At 41.8% G+C, this 10,965-nt stretch overlaps 1 pseudogene; it reads left to right on the top strand.

Moving 5' to 3' along the window:
- Nucleotides 1–2,063: 2,063 nt before the first annotated feature.
- LOC116756873 lies at nt 2,064–3,765 on the top strand (annotated as a pseudogene).
- Nucleotides 3,766–10,965: the final 7,200 nt, after the last annotated feature.

The raw sequence follows: 10,965 nt of genomic DNA, 5'->3' as shown, positions 1-10,965 counted from the left end.
TTTACCTTGCTCCTTCATCTACTGTTTATTTCTCTGTTTTCTTATTTTGCTTAACTTACTGTGTTTGGGGTCTCCTTTTCACAGGCTGCAGGTTCATAGTTTCTGTTGTTTTTGGTGTCTGTCCCCAGTGGGTGTGGTTGGTTCAGTGGGTAGTGTAGGCTTCCTTGTCAAGGGGACTTGTGTGTGTGTTCTGGCGGGTGAGCCTGGATCCTGTCTTTCTCGTGGGCAGGACTGCATCTGGTGGTGTGTTTTGGGGTGTCTGCGAACTTATTATGATTTTAGGCAGCCTCTCTGCTAATGGGTGCGGTTGTGTTCCTGTCTTGCTAGTAGATTGGCATGGGGTTTCCATCACTGGAGCTTGCTGGTCATTGAGTGGAGCTGGGTCTCAGTGTTGAGATGGAGATCTCTGGGAGAGCTTTCGCCATTTGATCTTATGTGGTGCCAGGAATCCTCTGGTGGACCAGTGTCCTGAACTCGGCTCCCCCACCTCAGAGGTTCACGCCTGACACCCGGCCAGAGCACCAAGACCCTGTCAGGCACACAGCTCCTGTAGACTGGGAAATATCCAGGAAAACTGAGAAACTCCAGAAGCATGGAGTCTTAACCCCTGGACCACCAGGGAAGTCTCCTTTTGAAAGTTTTAAGTAGGAATAATTCTTACTGCTACCAGCGAAAGCTGAAAAAACTTCATCCCTGAACACCAATATCTATGAAGTTTTTTCTTCCTACCCAACAAAACTATAGGTTCAAAGAAACTGTCATAGAATTGTTGAATTTAAGGTATATTCGTACTTCAGTCCAGCTTCTCCCATTTTGCAGATGAGGAAACTGAGGCACAGAGGAACGATTAGTTCAATGTTTTACGTTGAGTCAAGGCCAGAGTCAATGCAACAGCCTTGCTTCCTGCCGGCAACCAAAGCTCACTCCACTACCAAGTTCTTCACCTGCCTCTGAGCTTGTCCTAGGAAAGTTCCTCAGCTCTAAATTTGAGATAACTGTCAGGTTCATCATTTTGTGTAAAATATTTCTGTAACACCTAGAACTGAAGGCCATTTTGCAAAAATATGATGCATACGGCTCACTCCTTCACTAGGCATGCAATCCTTTGCCCAAACCCCACTGTTGGAACTATATCCAATACCCTGTGATAAACCATAGTGGAAAAGAATATGAAAAAGGATGAATATGTATGTGTAACTGAATCACTTTTCTGTATAGCAGAAATTAACACAACATTGTAAACCAACTGTACCTCAATGAAATAAATTTAAAATAAATAATCAAAATAAAGTTTTCTAGTAGTCACATTAATGGGAATAAAAGGAAGCAGATAGGGTGAAGGAAGAGGGTGCCATGATTGTTTGGTGATGGGGCTGCGGTCGCTGGAGGAGCCTGGTGAGTCTGGGATTCAAGCCAGTGCTGAGCTTTCTCCATCCATGCTTCCAGGCCGTGGGGGGCTGCACAGGGCAGGGAGGCAACTCAGCAGGAACCTGGATTTGGTCCTAAGAGCCGTGGGATTGAGAAGGCGTTACCAGAAGTGATCTTGGGACTGACGGGAAGAGAGGCCTGGAGGGGAAAGGAGACCGGTTCCCGAGGGGGAGGGGGTTTCCCGCAGAAAAGTGTGGGGGAAAAGTTACAAAAGCGGCGTGGGAGCGTAGGGTAGGCAGCGGGTGGCTGCTGCTGGTCTGTTTGGAAAGCAGCGAGTGCCCACCATGAGTTCAAGGGGAGAGCCCAAAGAGTAGGAGTGAGAGGAGTCCAGGACTGCCTTTGGGCAGTCTGGAAGAGTTAAGCCAAAGGACCCTCACGCAGCCCCAGGGGGCTGGGGACGGGGGAGGGGGAGGGATTCTGGAAGTTAGGGCAGCCAAGAGCGAGAAGCATAGGGTGCGGGAGATTAGTTGTGCGGGCAGTGCGGGTGCGGCTTGGGGGTGGCTGGTGAGTATTGCGTGGGAGATCTTGGTTTGGAGTTTTCTACAGTCTTGCAGTCTTGCCCCCGTTGGGTAGACTCACACTACCCGCCTTTGTACTAGAAACAGTGTCTCCTGGGGCAAAAGGAAGGAGCCAGGATGGTCTGCGCTCTGAAGCTGCCTCTGACCTCATCGGTGACTGAATCCCGGCTGGTGCAGGACTCTGACGCTAGACTATCCGGGATCGGCCACAACTGCGTGCTGGTGCCTGTAGCATGAGTGATGTCCTAGCATTGCCCATTTTTAAGCAAGAAGAGTCAAGTTTGCCTCCAGACAATGAGAATAAAATCCTCCCTTTTCAATATGTGCTTTGTGCTGCCACCTCTCCAGCAGTGAGACTCCATGATGAAACCCTGACATATCTCAATCAAGGCCAATCTTATGAAATCCGAATACTAGACAACAGGAAACTTGGAGAACTACCAGAAATTAATGGCAAATTGGTGAAGAGTGTATTCCATGTTGTGTTCCATGACAGATGGCTACAATACACTGAACATCAGCAGCTGGAAGGCTGGAGGTGGAACCCACCTGGAGATAGCATTCTTGATATCCCAATGTCTGTGGGTATAATCGACCCTAGGGCTAGTCCAAACCAACCAAATACAGTGGAATTCCTGTGGGACCCTGCAAGGAGGACATCTGTGTTTATTCAGGTGCACTGTATTAGCACAGAGTTCACTATGAGGAAACATGGTGGAGAGAAGGGAGTGCCATTTCGAGTGCAAATCGATACCTTCAAGGAGAATGAGAACGGGGAATATACTGGGCACTTTCACTCAGCCAGCTGCCAGATCAAAGTCTTCAAGCCCAAAGGTACAGACAGAAAACAAAAAACAGGGAGAAAATGGAGAAACGAACGCCTCATGAGAAGGAGAAGTATCAACCTTCCTATGAGACAACTATACTCACAGAGTGTTCTCCATGGCCTGAGATCACGTATGTCAATAATTCCCCATCACCTGGCTTCTACAGTTCCCATAGCAGTCTTTCTCTTGGGAGAGGAAATGGTTCACCAAATCACCAGCCAGAGGCCTCTCCAGTCACAGGTAACCTCCTGCCAACAACCACACCTCAGGAGGTTCTGCAGTGGTTGCATCGAAACCGTTTTTCCACATTCACGAGGCTTTTTACAAACTTTTCAGGTGCAGATTTGTTGAAACTAACTAGAGATGATGTGATTCAAATCTGTGGCCCTGCAGATGGAATCAGACCTTTTTTTTTTTTTTCTTTTGCAGTACGCAGGCATCTCACTCTTGTGGCCTCTCCCATTGTGGAGCACAGGCTCCGGATGCGCAAGCTCAGCGGCCACGGCTCACGGGCCCAGCCGCTCCACGGCATGTGGGATCTTCCTGGACCGGGGCATGAACCCGTGTCCCCTGCATCGGCAGGCGGACTCTCAACCACTGCACCACCAGGGAAGCCCAGAATCAAACTTTTTAATGCATTAAAAGTCCTGATGTGAGCCCAAGGCTAACCATTTATGTTTGTCAGGAATCCTTGCAGCTGGGGGAGCAGCAACAACAGCAGCAGAAGCATGAGGATGGAGACTCAAATACTTTCTTCGTTTACCATACCATCTACCTAGAAGAACTGACAGCTGTTGAACTGATGGAAAAAAATTGCTCAGCTTTTCAGCATTTCCCCTTGCCAGATCAGCCAGGTCCACAAGCAGGGGCCCACAGGAATCCACGTGCTCATTAGTGATGAGATGATACAGAACTTTCAGGAAGAAGCCTGTTTTATTCTGGACACAATGAAAGCAGAAACCAATGATTGCTATCATATCATACTGAAGTAGGTGTGGGACATTCCGTCCTCAGTGGCTGCTGCTTCTTTCACCTACTGGAAACTCCCCTCTTGAAGGGGGTCGCAAATGGAGCTTTGAAGGGCTGCAGGAACCTGACGCATCTGACTGTATGTGGGGGAGTCCAGGCCTTGGAGGCAGAATCCCAGGCACCTGTTTTGGTCCAAGCTCTTGGGGCACACACAGATTACTGCCCAACATGCATTTCTGCAACTATTTCTTTTTTTAAATTTCTGGACCCTATTGTTGATGAATATCAGTAGAAACTCCACATCATTTAAGGTGTGTGTAGGGCATAATGATGATGAGAATTGTGTGATGTTTAATGGAAAGATGTTAAATTTTGTGATATGGAGCCATGTAATATTTTTTCTAACATAAAAGCAAATATCTATATTCATAAGACTAGATCCTCAATCTTTTTTGCCTCTGAAAACCTCATCAAAGAGAAATACAGAGAAAGAAGAAAATTCTTCTTTTGATTCCCCTGTAATTCTATGACTAATAGTAACTTTAGCTAACATTTTTTGCACATTTAGTTGTGCCAGGCAGTGTGATAAATTCTTTAAATGGATTATCTTGTTTAAATCCTCTTAATAGCCCTATGTGAAGTGGGTAATAATGATCCCTAATTGAAGATGAGGAAATGAGACATAGAGTAGCCGAGGAGCTTGCTAAGTAACAGGCAGCTAGCAGCTAGTGACACTGAAATGCAAACCCAGGCAGTCTGGCTCTTATTAACTGCCATTCATGACTGCCACCCTTGCGGTCCTCTGTGCTTGCCATCATTTCTTACTGTGGCTCTTCTGGTGAATTAGATATTAACACTGAGCGAGAATGGAGAAATTAACACCAAAAGGGACAAACCACACCTAAATAATGATGAACAAATCAAGACCTACAAAAAATGAAAACATAGACGCTTTCAAAGCATCATCAGTTAGATTCACAGAATTTGAGGTGGTGAAAACTAGGGATTATCTATAATTCCCCAAATTCACTGTTCTTGAATGACCTCAAACTATTTATTGAGTTAGACTAACCTCTGCTTTCTCTTTCCTCTCTCTGCATCTTCTCTTGGTCTAGAAAGTTCTTTTACTCATGTAGCGTTCATTTATATAAGCTTTACAAGAAATTCATTCCCATCCTGTTTGCATTCTTACCATATACTTTAGTTCTTCCTGATTGTGATTGTGTGCTTTTGTGTGTGTGCATGTGTAAGACTATGGGTCTTTTTTCACATGTAAATTTTATCCAGAAATCCCTCTACACATTATGCTGAGGTGAAAAATGATAATGTTCAAAAGATTCTGTATTGGATTTGGACCTGTGTGTGTGTGTATGTGTATTTTTAAAGAATTTGATAAAGTTTAAATGTTTTTATACAGAAATTTTCGTTCGTTAAAATCAACCTTCAAAAAAAAAAAGCAGATAAATTTTTTTTTAAATATGCGATTCCACAGCAGATGAATCTGTTTCAAATCCTGCTCCTCCTATTACTAATTGTGTGACCTGATGTAATTTTTTTAACTCCTCTGCAAGATACAGACCGCTCTGAAAAATATGACCCTTTTATAATATATTTCAAAATATGGGAATAAATACACCCTGTTAGACCCTGTTGACTCTGTGATGAACATGCTAACACTTTCTTTTAAAAAATGCCTTTTCTCTTAGAGCCAGGACCTCTCACAGCCACTGCCAGTCAGGCAGCAGTGGTGAGGTTTCTGTAAAGAACGTCCATTGGCACTTTCTGGTAAGGCCAGGAAAGGGCTGGCACGAAGCATCTTAGAGTCTATGAAATATTCTAAATTCGTCACTAAGTGTATATATATATATATATATATATATATATATATATATATATATATTTATTCTAAAAAGAATCAAAGATACATTACCTCTAGGAGAGGAAAATGGGAAAGGAGGCCTTCACTTCCCATTCCCTTCCACCATGCACGGTTGACTTCTTCAACCTGTGAAATGCATTCAATCGTAAAGGAGCCATTTGGGGCTTATTTTCTCCTTTGTACTTCTGTGGCTGTAAAAAGGCTTAAGCAATCTTACTTTATTTTAAGTAGAAGAATAAGTGAAGTAAATAATGAAGTGAATTATCTTAATTTTTGATATTTCTCTCTCTCAGCTCCTTTGCATTTGAGAAATTGGGGAAAATTTCTAAGGATCTGAAGAGAGACAAAGACTCATGACAGTGTAGTGCAAGGAGCACTGGTCCAGAGATGGGAGACAGGAATGGACAGCACCCCAAATCAGCAAAGCTGCAGAGAGATGATTATATTCATATGCTGCTGGTGGCTACCAAATTTTGAACTACCTTTTTGGAAAACCATATGTTAAAAATGTAACAATTAAATATTCATGTCTTTGACCCATAGACTTCTCTACAGGGTTTTTATTGTGAAGAAACTTTCTATAATACTTTAAAAATTCCGGGCATAAAAATATTCCCATAATTTCTTTTAATAACAAAAATAATTGGCAATACCTCAAATTTACATCAATAGGTTAATAGTTAAGTAAGATATGATACATCCAGTGAATAGAAATGAATCTGTAATAACATTATTAAAAACTTTATTAAAAAATATTATAACCAGATTAAATTTTACAAAGCAAGATATAAAATTGCATATATAGTACAATTTGATCAAAGAAGCAACACTTTTTTATGCAGAAAATTTAATGTTGCCAGGGCTTCCCTGGTGGCACAGTGGTTGAGAGTCCGCCTGCCGATGCGGGGGATACGGGTTCGTGCCCTGGTCCGGGAAGATCCCACATGCCACGGAGTGGCTAGGCCCGTGAGCCGTGGCCGCTGAGCCTGCGCGTCCCGAGCCTGTGTTCTGCAACGGGAGAGACCACAATAGTGAGAGGCCCGCATACCGCATAAAAAAAAAAAAAAGAAAGAAAAGAAACAGCCAAATAAACTTAAACAGGGAAAATATATGGAATAAGAAAGAGAAACACCCTAAATCTAGCATTCATCCATTTATTCATTCACTTATCCAACCACTTTGGATTATGCGCTTTCTTTGTGCTTCATGCTGTGTTTTGAACTGAGGTACAGTGGTGAGGAAAACACGCATGATCCTTGCCCTGAAGAGGCTTATGACCTAGTAACATACAGATCATCCACTTTCCTACGGAGTTAGCGGAACAAAGGCATCAAAGTAAAATCAAGAGATAATGGGAAAAAATAAACTAACTCAAAAAGCTAGAAGAATAGTGGTGAAATAAAACTGAAAGAAAGAAAGAAAGAGGGGGAAATTGCTAACCATAAAAACTAAAAACAATTCATTTCAGCCACCAAAAGCAGCATCAGTAAAAGAACTTGCTTTGCGAAAAGATCCATAATATAGACAAACATTTCACTATGTGAGTCAACGAAAAAGAGAAAAACAAAAGTGTAAAACTTTAAGAGTGGAGGACTTCCTGCCTGTCAGGAGCTTGTATGTGGCTGCTCCTGCCCTCACAATGAGAAAAGGGCAGAACAAATTGAGAAGCAACAGTTCCTCTCAGGTTCATCAAGAACTGAAATCATGGGCAAACTGCTACTCCAAGACAGGTGAGTTCGGAGAGGCACAATTTAGTGGAATATAGACCTCCATGGGAAACAGCACTGGGCAGGAAAACAAACTGCAACTGACGAATGCCAGGGGCTCAGGGTGGCACATTTGAGAGTTAAATACTCCAGGGAGGGACACGTCCCACACTTTTATGAGTTTTAACTCCAGGAGCTCTCCCAGCTCCTCACAGTGAAGCTTGGAGAAGAATCCCCTTACAACAGAGGGAGGGGGAAAGCAAACATTTTGAAATACTCCCAGAGTATTCTGTTCTTCTTCACAAAATATTAAGATGAGAAAGGACTTACGATCACAAGCATGAAATGGTTACTTGTTTAATATAAAAGAAAACTATGTATTCTTGTATGATAATGTTTTAAAATCTCACAGAAATACCTAGGAATAAACCTACCTAAGGAGAAAAAAGACTTGTATGCAGAAAACTATAAGACACTGATGAAAGAAATTAAAAATGATACAAACAGGTGGAGAGATATACCATGTTATTGGATTGGAAGAATCAACATTGTGAAAATGACTCTATTACCCAACGCAATCTACAGATTCAATGCAATCCCTATCAAACTACCACTGGCATTTTTCACAGAACTAGAATTAAAAATTTCACAATTTGTATGGAAACACAAAAGACCCGAATAGCCAAAGTAATATTGAGAAAGAAAAATGGAGCTGGAGGAATCAGGCTTCCTGACTTCAAACTATACTATAAAGCTACAGTCATCAAGACAGTATGGTACTGGCACAAAAATTGAAATATAGACCAATGGAACAGGATAGAAAGCCCAGAAATAAACCCACACACATATGATCACCTTAATTTTGATAAAAGGGTCAAGAATATACAATGGAGAAAAGACTGCCTCTTCAATGAGTGGTGCTGGGAAAACTGGACAACTATATGCAAAAGAATGAAATTAGAACACTCCCTAACACCATACACAAAAATAAACACAAAATGGATTAAAAACCTAAATGTAAGGCCAGACACTATAAAATTCTTAGAGGAAAACATAGAACACTCTATGAGATAAATCACAGCAAGATCCTTTTTGACCCACCTCCTAGAGAAATGGAAATAAAAACAAAAATAAACAAATGGGACCTAATGAAACTTAAAAGCTTTGGCACAGCAAAGGAAACCATAAACAAGACAAAAAGACAACCCTCAGAGTGGGAGAAAATATTTGCAAATGAAGCAACTGCCAAAGGATTAATCTCCAAAATTTACAAGCAGTTCATGCAGCTCAATATCAAAAAAACAAAAAACCCAATCCAAAAATGGGCAGAAGACGTAAATAGACATTTCTCCAAAAAAGATATACAGATTGCAAACAAACACATGACAGAATGGTCAACATCACTCATCATTAGAGACATGCAAATCAAAAGTACAATGAGGTATCACCTCACACCGGTCATCATCTAAAAATGGCCATCATCAAAAAATCTACAAACAATAAATGCTGGAGAGGGTGTGGAGAAAAGGGAACCCTCTTGCACCATTGGTGGGAATGTAAATTGATACAACCACTATAGAGAACAGTGTGGAGGTTCCTTAAACAACTAAAAATTGAACTACCATATGACTCAGCAATCCCACTACTAGGCATATACCCTGAGAAAACCATAATTTAAAAAAATCATGAACCACAATGTTCATTGCACCTCTGTTTATAATAGCCAGGACATGGAAGCAACCTAAGTTTCCATCAACAGATAACTGGATAAAGAAAATGTGGCACATATATACAATGGAATATTGCTCATCCATAAAAAGAAACGAAATTGAGTTCTTTGTAGCGAGGTGGATGGAACTAGAGTCTGTCATACAGAGTGAAGTAAGTCAGAAAGAGAAAAAATATATACCATATGGTAACACATATATATGGAATCTAAAAAAGAAAAAAAGTGGTCCTGAAGAACTTAGGGGCAGGAGGGAATAAAGGTGTAAAGAATGGACTTGAGGACATGGGGAGGGGAAGGGGTAAGCTGGGACGAAGTGAGAAAGTGGCATGGACATATATACACTATCAAATGTAAAATAGATAGCTAGTGGGAAGCAGCTGCATAGCACAGGGAGATAAGCTCAGTGCTTTGTGACCACCTAGAGGGGTGGGATAGGGAGGGTAGGAGGGAGACGCAAGAGGGAGGAGATATGGGGATATATGTATATGTATAGCTGATTCACTTTGTTATAAAGCAGAAACTAACACAGCATTGTAAAGCAATTATACTCCAATAAAGATGTTAAAAGGATAAATAAATAAAAATTTAAAAAATAAAAATAGATTTTAAAAGAAGAAACAAAACTGAGTTACTTTTAGTTAGGTTGATGGACTTGGAGTCTATCATACAGAGTGAAGTAAGTCAGAAAGAGAAAAACAAATACTGTATGCTAACACATATATATGGAATCTAAAAAAAAAAATGGTTCTGAAGAACCTAGGGACAGGGCAGGAATAAAGACACAGACATAGAGAATGGACTTGAGGACACAGGGAGTGGGAAGGGTAAGCTGGAACGAAGTAAGAAAGTGACATGGACATATATACAGTACCAAATGTAAAATAGATAGCTAGTGGGAAGCAGCTGCATAGCACAGGGAGATCATCTCGTACTTTATGTCCACCTAGAGGGGTGGGATAGGGAGGGTGGGAGAGAGATGCAATAATGGGGAGATATGGGGATATATGTATACATATAGCTGATTCACTTTGTTATACAGCAGAAACTAACACACCATTGTAAAGCATTTATACTCCAATAAAGATGTTTAAAAGAAAGAACATTGTAGTCAATTCTATCTCAATAAACCTGGAAAAATTCAATAAAATAAAATAAACTACAGATTAACTGCCGCCCCCAAGTTCTCCCAGCAGAATGAAATATGGGTTGCACTGGCTCAACTGAGCTCAAAAATGTGAGTTTTTACAAAAATATAAAAGGCTTCAGCTCCTCTCTACACAGCCTGTCTTCCTCAACTCACCCCCTTTCTCAGGTTCAGAGCAACCCACATTTCTTTTTTTTTTAATTTTATTTATTTTTTATTTATTTCTGGCTGTGTTGAGTCTTTGTTGCTGTGCGCGGGCTTTCTCTAGTTGTGGTGAGCGGGGGCTACTCTTCGTTGCAGTGTGCAGGCTTCTCATTGCGGTGGCTTCTCTTGTTGCAGAGCACGGGATCTAGGCACACAGCCTTCAGTAGCTGTGGCGCATGGGCTCAGTAGTTGCGGCTCGTGGGCTCTACAGCACAGGCTCAGTAGTTGTGGTGCCTGGGCTTCGGTGCTCCACGGCATGTGGGATCTTCCCCGACCAGGGCTTGAACCCAAGTCCCCTGCATTGGCAGGTGGATTCTTAACCACTATTCTACCAGAGAAGCCCAAACCTACATTTCTTAATAAGCAGGGGCTAGTATCAGAACAAAAACATAAGGTGAGCTCCCAGTTGGGAGGTTTCTCTTCTTGGGGATGTCCACATGCACTGACAAACCAGCACATGGAACTAGCATCAATCCTTCTGATTTCCTGGACCAGGGCAAGGTCACAAACCCTAAACTTTCCCACTCTAACCAACCACACACTAATCACAAAAGAAAAGAC

This window comes from Phocoena sinus, chromosome 7 (genome assembly GCF_008692025.1).
Source record: "Phocoena sinus isolate mPhoSin1 chromosome 7, mPhoSin1.pri, whole genome shotgun sequence".
Lineage (NCBI taxonomy): Eukaryota > Metazoa > Chordata > Mammalia > Artiodactyla > Phocoenidae > Phocoena > Phocoena sinus.
The sequence above is the reverse complement of the archived record's forward strand: the minus strand, read 5'-3'. Positions and strand labels throughout refer to the sequence as shown.